This window comes from Microcebus murinus, chromosome 13 (genome assembly GCF_040939455.1).
Source record: "Microcebus murinus isolate Inina chromosome 13, M.murinus_Inina_mat1.0, whole genome shotgun sequence".
Taxonomy (NCBI): Eukaryota; Metazoa; Chordata; class Mammalia; order Primates; family Cheirogaleidae; genus Microcebus; species Microcebus murinus.
The window spans coordinates 79,894,749-79,912,144 of record NC_134116.1 but is presented as its reverse complement, the minus strand read 5'-3'; positions in this window follow the sequence as shown (position 1 = coordinate 79,912,144).

The window sequence follows — 17,396 nt, the reverse complement described above, 5'->3', positions numbered from 1 at the left end:
TTGTTTCCCGCCCCCCCCCACCCAATAACAATTTATTCATCCCACATGACTGAAACTTTGTACCCTTTGACCAACATCTCCAAAGGACACTCTTAAGTAAAAACATTTTGTAGTCAGGTTTAAAATTTCAAAACAGAACAGGCATCTCTTCAAGGATGTCTTTTCATACATTGTCTGGGAATGCTCAGAAGATGCTGTGTTTGAGTAGAAAAATGAACTCAGGATTGTGAGTCTTAAGAACAAAATGACTTCCAAAACCCATTATTCCCCCAAAGGAATGAACTTAAGCTCTTTGTGGCCCACCTTAAAGGTCATGGCAGGCTCCCCACATGGCACTCTGACCAGATTTCTGGGATTCTTCTGGTGGAAGTGACATTGAATTTGCCGAACCGAATTCGGCCTGCAGATTCGGGGGCTTGAGCTCGTAAGCCAAACCTGGTCCTTTGGGTCTGGGCCTTATTTTCCCTGGGCAAAGTGTTGACCTCTATTCCTAAGAAAAAGTCTTTGAAAAACTCTTTGGACTTTGAATTAGCTCTACAAAATAACATTTTGGTGCTTTAAAGTATAAACTAATCAGAAACACATGATTCCAGCTTCTCATAAATCACAGAGGGTTTTGCCTAAGAGAAAAATGCATGGCCAAACACATCACGAACAAACAGTTTAAGGCAGTAATCTGGTTGCACAAGTAGGTCAAGGATTGGGGAAGGTGACATACCAATCTGCATTCAGGTGGAGCACGCAGGAGCACATTAGCGTCAGCCCACATCTGGCCAAGGCAGGACTCCGGTAACACTTCTGTTCTCAGGGGAGAGAGTGACCCTTCGTTTCTTCTTTCTTTGCTTGAAGCCAGAGCTATCTCATATGAACAATTTTGGAGGAATACTTTATAGACAATAAGACCAAGTTATTATAAATATCAAATATAGAATTCATTAAGAAAATACATTTTTACTAGTCTTCAAATAATCTGGCTTCCCTGCTAACACTGCTCACCCATCAGCACCTGTACCAAGGGGCTTGTTAAGGGAGACTTACAACCAGCACATGCAAGCTGAGCTTTCAAACCATGTGAAGGTATTGGGTAGGTAATCCTGCCAGGATTGAAAAATATTCTATATTTGATATTCTTGGCATTGTACTTTGCATTGTTCAGGGAGCAAGTTTTTTCTAAGGAAGGCCCTTGGTGAAATGGTCACAGCACGTGAATTAGTTGAGTGCAGATGAACTTGACTTTACGTGTAAAAGCACTCACTTGACTTGCATTCAGGTCGTGAGGGTTGCTGGGAATTTCCTGGACTCTTCTCGCCTCCTAGGCAAGGATGCTTTTGAGAAGCTGAGGGGTAAGCAAGTGAGGGGTAAAATAACTGAGTATCTTCTATGTGCCAGGCGTTGTGCTTTTAAAAAAGATTTCCTCTTGTAAAATACAGAAGTCCTTTAGGAAGGCATATTATCTTGATTTTGCAGGCAAGGAAACTGAGGCTGGAGAGATCATTTGACCAAGACCAACAGTGACATTGTTTTCCCATTCCATGTGAGCAGTATCGTCCTGGGTTGGAAAATGCTTTGGCTGGATCAGTTGACAGTTTATCAGACTTTTAAGATTTCCTGAAGATGGCCTTGCTCTTGCTCTCTTCTCCAAGGCTGATGGCTGGGATGGGAGCTGAAGGCTCACAAATGAGAAGCTCAAAGATCATTTCTCTTTTTTAATTAAAAAAAAATTCAACCAGACACTTACAAAAAGAAAAAAAACCTTCATTACATGAGCCCCGTGTTGGTCAAAGCGTGCAAAGCACCAGGAAGCCTGGCGTCAGTTCCCAGCACGACGCCACGCAGGGTGTGAGAGTTGTCAGTGCACTTGAACGTGAGATGAGTCTCAATGTGTCCCATGCAGTAAGGGTAAAATAAGTATCATAACAACAAATAGTAACAAAATAAGTAATAACAGAATAAGTAAAATCATAAAAGTAAGAGTTTAAACAAAGGACACAACTTTCTGTAAATTTTGACACTTAGGAGTAAGTGTTTATGAGGATGATCTATGACGCTGTGGTCCATTTCTGTCAGTGCACAGATGATATCCTGAGTTCACAAAACTTTTCAAACATTCTAATCCTCAGAGGAAGCTAGTCCAGATGTCCTCCTGGTGCCTGAGCGGTGAATGTGGTGAGTATGTCGTTAGAGTCTGGCAGGAATAGTGGTGCAATCTGTGCTCAGGGATGGAAACGTCTCCAAGTGCTGTCTCCAGGAGTCGTGGTGAGTTCATCCATGTGGTATGTGGCTGTTTGGGCCACAAGTAATGTCCTTCCCACTGTGATGAAAGCTAGAGCATTAGTTGGTTAATATTATCGACCTTCTCTAACCAAAATGGGACTTGAAAGATGGGGTTTAGAAATGAAGGAAGAATTTCTAGTCAAAGTCACTGTCTCCAGCCACATCAAGAATCACTCAGGACTGGTCTTCTGTTTAATGACGTGGCAACAAGGGAAAGGATGAGATTAAAGGGGCCTCCACAACTGCTTTCATGTTCCATTACCATACGTGCTGCATCATATGCCAAAAAGGGTGCTTCAGGGTGATAATCTTTTGTTAGCCTTGAAAAATTTGAGTTTTAATATGTTTTTAGATGTGTAAGTTGGGCTCTGAAGGCTAATTTTGTCCATATTTCCTGCAGAGTAGACAATGCCATGGAATTGTAGGAGAAAGCACAACAATGTGGAAGGCATCCTCTTCACTACCCAGATTATTTTTCAAAGGCTAAATGCAAACCCGGGCTTTCTGTATTGGCTCCAACAGGCAAGGGCCGGAGGCAGCAAAAAAGAGTGGTTTCTGGAAGGCGATCACATCTTCGCTCATTTTGCAGCCCTGGTTTTGTGGCCTGTGAAGCTGTGACCCACCTTTTTGGATCTTGTATTTTCAAGTCCTGACTGCCCTGAAATGGGCACAATGCAGGAGAGGACTTGACTTGCTTTGCCAACCGATTTTTCTCAGGAGTCCTGCCATTGTGTCTCCAGTGTCAGAGCTCTTGTGTGTGTCATTTATCCTCCTGTGAAGCAGACTGCAGGTCTTCCTCTCTTTCTCAGAGCAGGCGCCCTCAGCGCTCTGCAGTGAGCCCTTGCCAGCCCCTCCCAGCTGCGCGCCTCTGGCTGTCCCACTGTTGGCACGTAGGATGTCCTGCCTTGACAGAGTGTGAAAGGTTTTATTGAAGAAATGCAAGTGGGACATCTACCGTGCACTGGGCACAGTCCCCGGCCCGCTGGCCCTGGGGTTGCAGGGATGAGCAAGCAGAGACACGCTCTGTGGGAAAGGCGGACCCTGTATCGCTGAGTGTGGGCACGGAGGAGGGCGCTAAGGGACATGGCCACGGGAGAGCCACACCCGTGTTCTGAGAACAGATGAGTCATTGTCTTAGGCCACAGCAGCTGTTCAGGTGAGAGGCAGGCCACGGCACAGGGGTGGTCTGGGCTCAGGTGGGAGAGCGCAGAATGCGGCGGTGCCTGTAGAGACAGGCAGCGAGGGAGCCCCCGCACAGGGCCTCAGAGCTGGGTCCGTCTGTCCACTGGTTCTCTCTCCCGTTAAGGGTCCACTCCTAAGAGCAGCAGCAGCGGTGTCCAGCACACGCCTGTCAGTGAGCTTCACTCAGGAGGCTTAATCAATAACTGATGAATAACTCCCTTCCAAAGGCAGTCTCAGTGCAGCCCCAGAAGGCGCAGTCTGAGTTCTGTGTAATGATGCGATCCCCGCGCGGCAGCCCTTTGAGTCAGACAACACCGGTTTTGAGGAGTGTGTAGATTCGAAGTTTCAGGGTTTGAAAAGAGAACCTCGGAAGTCATTCTGGCCCCCTCTGCACTGACAGTGGCATTGAAACTTAGCACTTTGAGGGTGGCATTCAAAGCAAATCGTAAACGAAGGTGAATTTAGTGAAAACTATCTGTCAGATAGACACGAGGAACTTGTTGGCTCTTCCCTTCCCAGTCTCCTTCACATACAACGCTCCCCCAAGATTTCCAGACTTTAAACATTTGCTTATTCTATGAGTGTGCAATTGCATTTTGACTTATTGTTTATTTTCCTGATTACTAGTGCGGTGGATCCTCTTTTTGTATATTTTTTTACAATTTAGATTTCCTCTTCTGCGCATTGCCTATGGATGTCCTTTTCCTACTTTTATTGTCTCTTTTGAGTTTTTCTTGTTAGCTCATGAGTGATATTTGTATATTCTGGTTACTCAGCTTTTCTTGGCACTTGGTATTGTCAAGTATTTTCTGGCAGTATGATTTTCCCACAGAGGACAGACAAGCCAGGGTTTGTGTGAAGAAGACTTTTTGACTAGTTAGGAGGCCTGACTGCCTGCCCTAGTCTTCCTACCAGCTCTCCATTTGATCTGGTCATTTAATTTTCGTGGACTTTAGCTTCCCTAGCTTTAAAGTGATATATTTTGATCCCAGACTCTCAGTCTCTTATAGACATATAATCCTATCAGAGTTAAATAAAATTAATTAGAGGGAAAATTCTGTCTAAATTCTGTCCAAATTAGAGAAAAGTCTGAGTGCTAGAATATTTAAAAACAGAATGAAACTTTGTGCTTTAAGAATATAGATAATGGGATTATGTGAATAAAATTGGTTCACACTTTAATAGCATTTTAGTTTTCAAAATACTTCTATAAACATGACTTTATAAATTTTACTTGTAGGATTTAAAAACATTGTTTCGGTCATTAACTGCATCACTACATTTCAAGTTCCGTGAGGGCGGGCACCTGTGCTTTGCATCGTAGCTGCACGTCAAGACTACGGGTGACCAGATTGCTGAATGACTGAAAGATTAGTGATGAGCTTATTGGTCATAAAATCAATAACTTGGTACTTTTCTATCTGGGGTAGCACGTAAGAATGTTTCACATTCTCCCTGTTAGGTGCTTTCATATTCTCCCCCAACTTTATTTTCTTTATCAATAAAATAAAAACTTTGGTTTTCTTTGAATGATTATAAACTTTGTATCAGTGGAGTCTGAATTGATGAATTTTTGTTGTGATTCAAGGTGAAAGTTGTTTTAACTTGGTACTTTTATATTTTTTAGAGAACCTGAAAATGATCATAAAATGATTAGCAAAACCACTTACTACTCTTCTTCCCATTGGCCTCAATAGAAATACACAGTTTAATTTTTAATGAGAATATCCTGTCTTATGGCTGAGACAATCCACTTCATTTTAGGAAAATTAATTTGAGTTTATTTCATTTCCTTAGGGTGGCTCTGGTGTCTGAATTAAAATAGGAGTATCTAACCATGTGTGGTGGTGCATACCTGTAGTCCCAGCTACTTGGGAGGCTGAGGCAGGAGGATCACTTGAGCCCGGGAGGTTGCAATGAGCCACAATGACGCCACTGCACTCCACTGCCTTCCTGGTGAGGTCACATCCACTCTGGGAACCCACCCCTGCCTTGTCTCCAGGCCATTCCACCCTTCCAGCGGCTGCCCTTACCCTGCTCTCCAACACAGCATCCGAAGCAGAATTCACAGTGTCCCCAGCGGGTCAACTCCTTCTCACGACACCATCTGTAGCTTGGTGACTTCAGGCTCATCGGCTCCTTCCTCTCCTGTGCCTCTCGTGACTGCTTGGTTTCCAAACCCAAGCGTTTCACTTATGCTGCCACCAGGCTCCTTCCCTCCTGTGTCTCCAGCCTGTCCCCTGGGGTCAGCGCCTTTGGCGACCCTCCTAGCTCACAGCAATGCTTGCCTCTCCCATCTGTCTGTCCTCCAGCCTCGCTCTTCTCGTTTTCTTGCACACTGCCTCTGGCCTAGTCACCCTGAGCTTGGCTTTGAGCTCAGGGTTCCTCTGATAAAAAACCTTCACTGGATCTCGGTCACACACTGAGTGAAGCCGCCTCTTCTTAACGTGCCCGCCTGCAGAGTTCTGTGACTCGGCCCAAATCACCCTTCTAGCCCCATGTTCTAGCCAACTGTCCTGTCACAGGTGCTTTCCGATCACGCTGTCCCATCTGCTGGACAGCCCTTTCTCCTTGACTCCATCCATCTGCTGGAATCCCACCCTCTGGGGCTTCCATAAAACAATCCTCCTTTACACAACCTGCTTCTGCCCCTCTGAAACCCTGAAAATGACCCCGTATCCTCTGATTTGTGCAAAACTTTACAGCCCTCTTATAAACATGGCCAGATTTGTGCAGGATTATATGGGACTGTGCCTCGCCTACCCCACTGGATTATAATCTCCTGAGAGCGCCCAGCGTCGCTGCACCGAACCGCGCTGCGTCTGGGCAATCAATCGATCAGGTCTTAAGGGATTGAAGGTCTGAGTGAATGAATGAAGTTAAATTCCAACGTGTGCCTTTCAAAGAATAATTTTTCTAGACATTACTATATAGGTATATCATATTTAAATATATAATAACATTAGTACTAGTTAATGTTTGTGTCTAGCCATTCAAGTATTTTTATCATAAAAAACAGAAAAACAAATTTTTTTCTCTTAAAATTAGCTACACCTAGGAGACGCATTGGATTGTAAGGCTGCTGTTTCTTAAAACATTTTCATAAACGCCTCCAGAGCCATGTTATGAATCATACAAGAGAATGTAATTACTTTTTTAACTCAAGTCTCATTTTTTAACAAAACGGGTGTCTCTCATCTGATGACACATCTTGTTACAGTTGCATCTGAATGACTTTTGGATGTCCCTCAAATACAAGTTGCTGCCGTGGAAACCGCACGGTTGTGCGCGGCAGGTTGCGAAGGCGAAGGCCAGGGGACGGGGACGGGGCGAAGGCAGAGCCGCGGGACACGCACGTCAGGACTTAGGTGGGATCCGGTGGGTCTGTCAGTTTTCCAGCAAGGACGACTGTGAACTGCAGGAGCCCACCCAGACGTGACCCTGTGCTTGGGCTGCACAAGCCCGAGCTCGGTGGAGAGGCCAGGTCACTGCGGGATAGATGAGTCCCAGAGAAGTGTATTTCTCGCTTCCCCCGTGTCTGTGCGAGTCGAGGTCCCGTCCAGAGCAGCTGTCCCGGGTGGGACCAGGCCGGCCTGCAGGTGTGGCCGGAAGGGGCCGGCCTGCTGACTCCACAGGGCTGAGGGGGCAGCGTCCCGGGGCCCAGAAGGAGAGGACAGGGGAACGCTGGGGGCATGTATGCCTTCTGCAGTGGGTGCCAGGAGTCTCTTGCATTTTTCATTTAAGTGAATATTTACTGAGGCAACACTTTATGTTTAGCAGTTTTCTAGGCAGCTGGTGGGGCCTAAGAGTCCTCATTCCCAGAGTCTAGAGCTTTCTGCACAAACAAGAGAGTTGAGGGAATTTAACAGCAGTAAAAGGCCTCCCAGGAGGTTTCCTAAGTTGATTTTTCAGACGGCTTTGAGAAGAGAGACCAGGAGAAGGGGAGACATGGGTTCTAGGCAGCGTGGTGTGCTCCAGTGTGGCAGCGAGCTCGAGCTCATGGGCGTCCTGCCGGGGTGGGGGGCAGGGGAGCGAGAGGGAGAGAAGGAAGGGTGGTGGGGAGAGGGAAGCCGCAGTCTCAGGAGGGGCGCTGGAGGTAGGATCCGTGGATTCGGAGCCTCACTCTGGAGCTCCCACTAACTTGCCCTTTGACATTGAACAAACCGATTCACCCCTTTGGGCCTCGGTCCCCTTCTTTGTAAAATGGGGGTGAGCATTGTCCCCACCCCAAGGCTCAGGGGGAGGATTAAAGGAGATACTACATTAATACTCAAAGCACCCAGAGCAGTGCCTGGCACAGTGTAAAAACGCTCAGCAGACATGAGCCCCGTCACTCCGGGAAGGGCAGGGGAGCGCAGGCAAGCATGCAACTCCAGACTGCTGGAGAGTTTGGGCTTATTCCACGCGGAAGGGAGACCTTGGCCTAAGGGATATTCACTAGGAGCCGCTTAAAATCTGTATTTCAAGGTAAACCTCCAGCTTTTCTACCATTAATATTAATATTTGACAGTTCACCATTATCAGTCTCATCTCCAGTAATGCATGCAAGTTGTGCAGTCAGAAATGAAATGCAACATCCTTCTTGGAGCGGTTAGTTCTCTCCTGTCCAAGTCCAGGCCGGCTGGTGCCTCTTGTCCCCTCCCTCCACGTGGCACTGGTCCCTAACACTGTTTTCTGCTCGTGTCACTCGAGGGTAGACACAAAGAAATATACCGCATGGCTTCTGCTCTCAAGGAACTTACCAAATGTTCCTATCAAACCTTGGCTTTTCCAAGTCCATTTTTAGAACCTTTTGTTTCAATGGAATGAGAAAAAGTAAAAATAGCCCAGGCAGGCATTTCAAAGCTGTCTTAAGTTGTTCTTCACTCATTTTTCTTCTTCTGGTGTGAGTAGCTTCAGCTTCTATACAGGGACAAAGAAAAGTAAATTCCTCGCAGCCGCGAGTGCTATTTATGCTCGGCGGTACATTATGTTTCTAAAGAAATAGCTCAGGAAGCTGGAAGAGCCTGTGTGCATGGAAATCCAACTCTTTTTGTGGTTATTGACTGTCTTTTCGTGCATTCTAACGTCAGTGCGAGGCTCGTAGAAGAGGATGTGCACACGCGCGCTGCATCCCCTAGAGGCAAGTGCTCAGCCTGGACATCTAAGATCAGATAGATACGCTCCTGCCATCCTGACTCCTTCCCTCTCCCGGGCAGATTCCTCAGAAAAACGACAGGGCCCAGGCCTTTGACAGGTGACTTGCCTGGGAAGCCCAGCGAGCGGCAGGCAGAGAGGCGTGTGCATGGGACATTTCACCTTTAACCCTGAATAGTCCAGGTCTGCACGGCCAGTTGGGGGGGGTGCCTCCCCCTTTACTGCATCACCTACCACTGGCCCTGTGAGCTTGGCAGGGTTTTAAAAGATCATTGTATTGCTTTCTCATGAAAAAGTGTTTTTTTTTTTCCTGTTTATTCATGATCATACTTTGCTACAAGAAAATATTAATATACAGTATCAGCTCACCGTATTGAATAAACACATTTCTAATTAAAATGGTGGGGAGCGTTTATGCCGGGTGGAGGAGGGAGCCGAGGATACAAGACCCATCTGTTACAGTCCCGACCTCACTTCGAGGGAGTCATAAAATGCAAACTGTGCAGAGAAGACCTCCACGTGGCCACTCCTGCCGTGGGCAGTTGGTGTTCTGTGTCCATACTGGTTTCCATGGAGCTGTGTCTTCTTCAGGGCACGTGTCGGGGACACTGGGTGGTTGAATTACAGGGTCTGTTCTCTGTCGGACGCTGAAGCAGGAGCGACGAGGCCGGTCAGCTGCAGTCGCTCGTGGCTTGTGCTCACACTTCTTTGATGGCTGCAGCTGCCATTTTGAGACTTTCCTTCCAAAAGCCTCCCTGCGTGGCCTGGGAGATGGTGTCCTGCAGGGGCTGGAGGGCATTGTGGGATCCTCCCATACCATGCCTTTCTATTTATGACCACCTGGTCGTTAGAGGAGCTACTAAATATTCAATGCCTGCTGTGTGCCGGGGGCTTGGCGTTTCTCATTTAATTCCCACCCTGGTCTTAAGAGATGGGAACCAAAGCCAGCATGGAGGAAGTCCTGGTGTAGGGGGCTCTTTGGATGCTCTTACTTGATGTTTGAGATAACCACAGGTGAATAAAGTACCATGATTATAATGTCTTACAGTGGGAGAAACCGAGACTTAGCAAGATTAAGCAACTTGACCGAAGTTGCTTACCCAATAGCTAGTGAATTAGACAATTACTGCCAAATAGCTAGTAAATTAGAAAATGGGGATTTGAACCCAAACATGAGGGACCTCAAGGCCCATGATCCTCCCTCTGCTCCCGTGGACATTCATCTCGGGCACGGACGGCCATGTCCTAGTTCTCTCCTGCAGCGCAGAGATGCTACGATAAGTGTTTCAGAGTGAGTCACAGTTTAATAAAAGAATGTAAGTTTTAGAGACTTTTCTACACCTTCACTTACCTTGCTTAATATTTTTTATTTCTAATTGTTTGCCAATTGATCACTCAGCATAACTTTACAATAGCATTATTCTTTATTTTCAATGTATACTGTGATTTATTGAAAAGATTAACTCCATTAAGACAAGCAACACATATGCTTAAGTTAGATGACATATTATCCAAGATTTTGCAATTCTTATCCAAAGCATTTATAATTTAAATTATAAAAATTGTTTTAATTGTTAAAAATATGCAGGCAGCATATTACATTTACTGACACTTAACATATAAAACAACAGGAAACCTGAACATAGGTAGTGGACAACATTTTCTTTTTTCTTTTTGTTTGTTCTCAGTGGTGATGGATTTAATCACTTTAAGATGAATACTGTGGCTGTCTCCCCATGCCATGTGCCCCAGAGCGCCTGCGGCATTGACTGTCCCCTATCTGTGACGTGCTGAGTGGCAGGGGTGCGGAGGGGAATGCATGGGGGTGCTGCCCTGCCTCTGCAGCGCCACGTGCCTGCTGGGTGGCTCCCTTCCTGTCCAGCCTCACAGGGGGTGCTACCTTCTTCGGAGGCCACTTCCACGGGCTCCTATGCTCCCGCTCCCCTCCTTTTTGGCTCTGTTTCTCTTTTGTCCTGCCCTGCAACCCTCCCCCACAGGGAGCTCCCATGCAGGTGTGTGCGAATGTCTGTGCCCAGGGCCAGGGTTGGGGGACGCCGTACGTGCTCCAGTGGGACTGACCCTCTCATGTCCCCGAAAGGTGCCTGCCGGGCCAGCTGGAGCGGCCTGAGCTCGCACACACCTCTGCTTCGCTAGGAAGATCCCGGTGAGAGATGGCTTAGCGGGAAGCAGTGGGCTAACCCGTATCTCACGTTCAGGTTTCGTGAGTGACCAGGCTTCTCTGGGCTGGATTAAGGTGTGCTGGGCTCTGGATTAAGGTGTGCTGGGCTCTGGGCTGAGGGTCTTCTGGGTGGCCCTGGCCTGCCCCCTGCCTGGACCTCTCCCCGGACAGTGGCAAAGGCCTCCTGCCTCTGTTCCCTCCCGGTCCTAGACGTTAAGTCCACCTCTCATGTAACGCCTCTCTCTCTCTTTTCTATTTAAAAAATCCTTTTCTTCCCCCAGGTTTCCCTTTTAATCTCATGATGCTTGCAGTACTCACACAGTTTCCAGCCTCCTCAGGCACTGACTCGTTATCTTCCAGCCTCAATTATATTTCTTTTCGGGGATCCTGCCTTTCCTACCCGCCTTGCAGCCATAGGACAACCTGAATCGGCTTCACTCCTGCCTGTGACTCCTGGCTTTCCATGAAACACCTGCAGGTGTTGCTTATCCTTTCAAGAATTACTAAAATTTACTCTCTGGTAGAAAGGTAGACAAGAACTCAATAACAAAAATATTACATTGGATTGGAGACTGGAAGGTTTAGCAGTCACTGCGCTATGACGTGACTGGGCTAACTTCTGCCATGGACTGGCAAGTGGAAAGTAACGTGGAAGAACAGCAGGAGAGATGAGCGAGCTGTTAGCAAACGGCTTCTGTGCAAGGCCAGATCGCGAATCTTTCAAGCTTTGCGATTCGCCACTTCCACTACCGCGGCATGACAGCAGCCACAGACCACAGGTAAACCAGGGGGCATAGCTCTGTTTCAATAAAACGTTTGTTGAATTTACTTAAATTTGGCCCAAGTCGGCCTCGTACTTTGAGTCTGCACGTCGTGAATTACAGCCTCGCTTTGTATGTAAACTATCAGATCCTGATTTAGGAGTGTAGCAAGCAGCTGACTGTCAGCCCATCGCAGGCAGCTGACTCTCTCGAGGTGCTGGGACAGGGCCAATGTCCTGCGGTAGCCGAACAGGCCATTCTCTACTTTGCCTCGGGGACCAGCCTGTGAGCGCCCACTGCCCATGTGCTGGCCGGAGCTCTGCGGGCATCCCCTCGTTCAGGATGCTTCCTGGCTCATGAGTCGTCCTTCTGCAAATCAACTGTTAGAGTTCATTTGTCTAAAGTTTTTCTTTTAACGCTTTATTTATTAAAATAGGCAGTTGGCTGTGTTGGCCCGTGGGCCACAATTTCCAGACTCCAGATCTAGACTAAGGCTCCTTGTTACATGACAGGAACTGAGGTCAGAGATGGGAAATGAATTGTTGAGAGTCAGGGAGTTTGTTTTTGGAAGAGGAGACCAGGTCTCCCTTGGGCAGTCACCTAACGGAGGAGGAAGAGTGGTGGGGGCGGGAGGGGGGTGCTCAGGCCTGGGCGCAGGGAAGGGGCGAATGCTCCAAGTCTGACTGATGGCGCCGCTGCGGGCTGCGGCTGCACCGGGTGGGGGGAGACCTGTCTAGCTCGTGGGGTGTGAGAGCACTTATGAGGAACAAAACACTGGCTCTTGGCATCAGAGAGTCTAGAACACATCAAAAATAGAACAAAGGTATTTTGGACGTTGAGTTGCTGTTTTCAGTAGAACACAGAGTAGGTTTGCAATTGTGCAGCTTGAACTAGGACTTGGTTCCAGTGTGCCAGCTACTTGTCGGTGCCATAAAATATGTGATGTTCCAAAAAGGAAAGACAAGGGGCATGTACTTCTTCTGTTGAAGGATTTATGGGTCCAATATTAATAGTGAGGTTAGCATGGAGGTTCACACATTGCACAGAAATAAACTAGATCAATGCCTTTGCAAAGAGAGAATGCCCCCCACCCCGCCCCACCCCTGCCTTCCATACCCATTAAATTATTTAAGAGATATTTATCGTGAGACTACTAGATGCGGTCACCGTTCCAGGTCCTGGACACGCGGCAATGACTAAGACACACAAGACCTCCCTGCCTTCGATCTCGGTGGGTACAACCCAGAGGTCACTGCGAACATAGTCACGTCTTCAGTGTGAGATGGTGTGTGGTTGGATAAATGTGTTCTCCTACATATTAACTCACTGTCCCCATATCTGAGTCAGAGCAGGGGTGGGGAACCTGGTCTGTACCTGGTAATAGAATCTGCAGGGATTCCCTGGTGAATGAGCGAAGAGTGCAGATGTGTGGGGGTAGGTTGTTTGTCGTTTTGTGGATTAGATTAGTCTTTGCAGGTAAGAAAGCAGTGGAAGATGAACTCAATGAAAATGTTTTCCTATGGGAAACTAGGGGCCCAGCATTCAGAATGGGGGCTTAATTTGAATGAAGATTTGGCTTTAAGTGCATATGCTCAGAGATAGAAGATTGTGTTAACACCTGTAGTTAAGATGGTGGGGAACTTGGGGAGAATGAGTAAGACTAGGTTGTTGCATTGAGAAGGGGGCTCTTCAATTCTTCATTTAAAGCATTTTGGGGGTGAGGAGTAATGCGGTGGTAGTGGTAAGGTTTGGAGAAGGAGAAGATTTGTAGGGGAGTTGGGGGTGGCTGGAACGTGGTGAGACAGGGAATAGTAGTGAAGGGTGTGGTCAGAGGTGTAGGCAGGGGCCAGTAGTTCATGTGAGGCCCGTAGGTCCTGGCAAAGGCCTCTAATATCTGCTTGTAAGTGCAAATTGAGCAACCAGGAAAATTAATTGGCTAAAAACATTACCTATTCCAGAGAGAAATGAAAACATGTATCACATAAAAACTTGCCATGAATGTTCATAGTAGCATTACTATTCATAATAACCCCAATTTGGAAATAATCTAAATGTCTATCAGTTGATGCATGGATAAACAAAATGTGGTATATCCATTCAATGGAATGTTACTCATCTATAAAAAGAAATGAAATTATGACACACGCTACCACATGGATAACCCTTGAAAACATTGTGCTAAGTGAAAACAGCCAGACACAAAGGCTACACAGGTTGAGGATCCTCTGTCAGAAATGCTCGGGATCAGAAGAGTTTCACATCTTGCATTTTTTTAGATTTCAGAATATTTATAAATGCACAATGAGATATCATATGGATGGTACCCAAGTCTAGACACAAAATTCATTTATGTTTTATATATACTTTATACTCATAGCCTGAAGGTCATTTCATACAATATTGTAAATGTGCTTGGAACAAAGTCTATGTACATGAGGTCATCTATGGGATTTTCCACTTGTGGGGTCATGTCAGTACTCAGAAAATTTGGATTTTTGGAGCATTTCTGATTTTGGATCCTCAACCTGCATATTGTATGACATGTCCTTATATGAAATGTCCAGAATAAACAAATGCATAGATGCTGAGAGGTAGATCCGTGGTTGCCAGGGGCTGGGGGAAGAGGAAATGGGGAGTGACTGCTGAGAAGTATGGGGTTTCTTTTTGGGCTGAAGAAAATTCTCTGGGATAAGATAGTGGTATTGGCTGTACAACTCCAAGAATATGTTAAAAACCAGTATGTTTTAAAATGATGAATTTTATGGCATGTAACTTATATCTCAATAAAACTGTGTCTCCTTAAAAAGCAAAAGAGTTCTATAAATATTTTAGTTTTTCAAAATTACTCATGTTTTCTGACAATCTTTGCATTAAAAAATTGCAACTAAATGCACCATGGGATGTCTCCAAGGATCTACCAGCAGTCTGTAAAAATGGGAAGTGTCAGTTTGAATTCTGCGTTGTCTGATTTGCACTTTGATTTTTATATTAAGACTTGTGGCCCAAACTGATAATAGGGTATTACGTTAAAAATAGTCCTATTGATATTTAGATTTTTAAATAAAAGCAGAGCTTTGGCAAGGTGATTTGTTTTTAAAATGGTTGCAGCCACGTTGCTGTATTACAGTGGATGATGCTTCATACGTTACACTGTGACAATGTAAAGGATATGTGTAAAGGATGTGTGCAGACTTCCGGGTGGATTGGAGTGTTTTCACAGAGCATGTGAAAGCTGAAGGACTGTCTGGACCGGGCAGTTGACTGTCTTTTATCAGCGGGGAGGGGGAAGCTTGCATAGTTGCAGTGATCCATTTTAGGGACCAAGAAAGTGCTTATAACTCCAATAGTGCATTCCCAGAAGACCTTTTTTTTTTTTTTATTAAGAAAAAATAGTACTACTTTCTAAAAGAAAGTACAGGTAATGTTTGGGGCCATTAAAAAAAATTGGAATGAGCTTCAAACAAAGAGAGAGAGAAAGGGAAAAACCATTCAGAATTTGTTTTGTGCCCTTCCCTTGGATCTGCTTTTTGACATATGTTTAAGATGAATTATTAGTTTCTAGGTTGTCCTAAATATCTTTTGAATATGTTTGGAAACTGATTATGTAAAAAAAAAAAAAAAAAAAAAAAAAAGAAAGAACAAAGTTTAGGGGAAAAAAGTTATTGTGGTCTTGACATCACCAGACGTTAACATCTGTTCTCTTGTTTGTACCTCTGACCACATTAAAATATTTGATGTCCCTTAAAAAAAAGACTGTTCTATGGGCTTGCTGAGGACTTTAATGACAAATACATTTCACCTTTGACCTTGAAGTAAACGAATGTCATGCTGTCCCTTACTTGCAATGTCACATGTTCTCCACAGTGGGTTCAGAGAGTTGGCAGGCCAGAGACTGAAATGTCTGCTTGCACTTGAAATGGGTTTGGAATAAACATCTGCATTTGTCAACTGGAAAACATTTCCAAAGAGAGCCTTAAAGGACCATTTGATGTTCTCTTTTTCCTCTCTTTGTTTTATTCAACTCACTTTATTGCTCTCTATTCTAGCACCTTTCCCAAGAAACAGTATGCCTAGAGTTTGAACAAAGAGTATTTTATATTTTTAGCTATAATTGAATTTTACAAGTTTATTTGAAAGATGTTTTTGTCAAATGCTTTTTCTGCATCAATTGAGATGATCATGTGCTTTTTATCTTTCATTCTGTTACTTTGGTGAATCACAATTTGATTGATTGGTGCATGTTGAACAACCTTGCATCCTGGGGATATATCTCACTTAGTCGTGGTGTGTAATCTTTTTGATGTGCTGCTGGTGTGGTTTGCTGGTACTTTACTGGGATTTTTGTGTCTATGTTAACCAGAGATATTGGTCTGTAGTTTTCTGTAGTGTCTTTTTCAGGCTTTTGTATCAGGGTGACTCTGGCCTCATAAAATGAGTTTCCAAATGTTCCCTCTTCTGTTTTTTGGAAGAATTTTAGAAGGATTTGGTACTAATTCTTCTTTGAATGTTTGTAGAAATCATCCATACAGCCATCTGGTCCTGAGCTTTTCTGTATTGGGAGGTTTTTGATTACAAATTCAATCTTCTTATTGGTCTCTTCAAACTTTCTATTTGTTCTTGATTCAGTCTTGGTAGGTTGTATATTTCTAGGAATTTATCCATGATAAAAATAGTAAAAAAATAGGCATAGAAAGAAGTTACCTTAATATAACAAAGGCCATTTATGCAAAGGCATAGCTAACATAAGCAAGGGGGAAAACCTGAAAGTTTTCCTCTAAGATCTGGTACACAGCAAGGATGCCCACTCACTGCTTCTATTTGACATAGTGCTGGAAGCCCTAGCCAGAGCAATTCGATAATAAAAAGAAATAAAAAGCCTATGAATTAGAAAGAAATAAAAATTATCTCTATTTGCAGATGTTACATTCCTATATGTGCAGAACCCCCCAAACTCCATAAAAATATTAAAACTAATAAATGAGTTCAGTAAAGTTGTAGGATATAAAATCAACATACAAAAATTAGTAGTGTTTCTTTATACCTACAATGAACTATCTGAAAGGAAAATAAAAAAAATCCCAATTACAATAGCATCAAAAAGAATAACATACATAGGAATACATTTAATTTAGGAGGTGAAAGATCTGTGTACTGAAAACTATAAAACATTGATGAAAATAATTAAAGAAGACACAAGTAAATGAAAAGATATCTCCTATTCATGGGTTGGAAGAACTAATACTGTTATGTTCATATGACACAAAGTGATCTACAGATGCAACATGAGTCTAGTGGCATTTTTCACACATATAGAAAAAAAAATTTTAAAATTCATGTGGAACCAAAAAAGACCCTAAGTAGCCAAAGCAATCTTGAGAAAGAAAAATAAAGTTGGTGACACTTTCTGATTTCAAATTATATTCCAAAGCTATAGGAATTAAAACTGTGAGGTAGTGGCATAAAAGCAGACACATAGACCAATGGAACAAAATAGGGAGCCTAGAAATAAACACGTGTGTATGCAATCAACAAAGGTGCCCAGCATGCACATGGGGGAAGGATAGTCTTTCCAATAACTGGTGTCGGGAACGTACCTGGAGGGGTGGTACCCGAGGCGAGCTTGACCAGAGGTGGAGAAAGGGGCGAGGGGTGTCAGGGAGGAATCATTCCAGGGAAAAGAGGCAAAATGAGCAAAGCATGGAGACAGGAAAGGAAGACTATGTTCAGTGACTAGACTGACACTACCTGGAGAGAGTCCTGACTACATTTGAGTCAGATAATCAGCAGTGACATCCAGGGCAGATGAGAGTGAGCCTCTGAACACCCGTGGAAGCTTGGTGAGGCCACTGCCCGGGCCTTAGTTC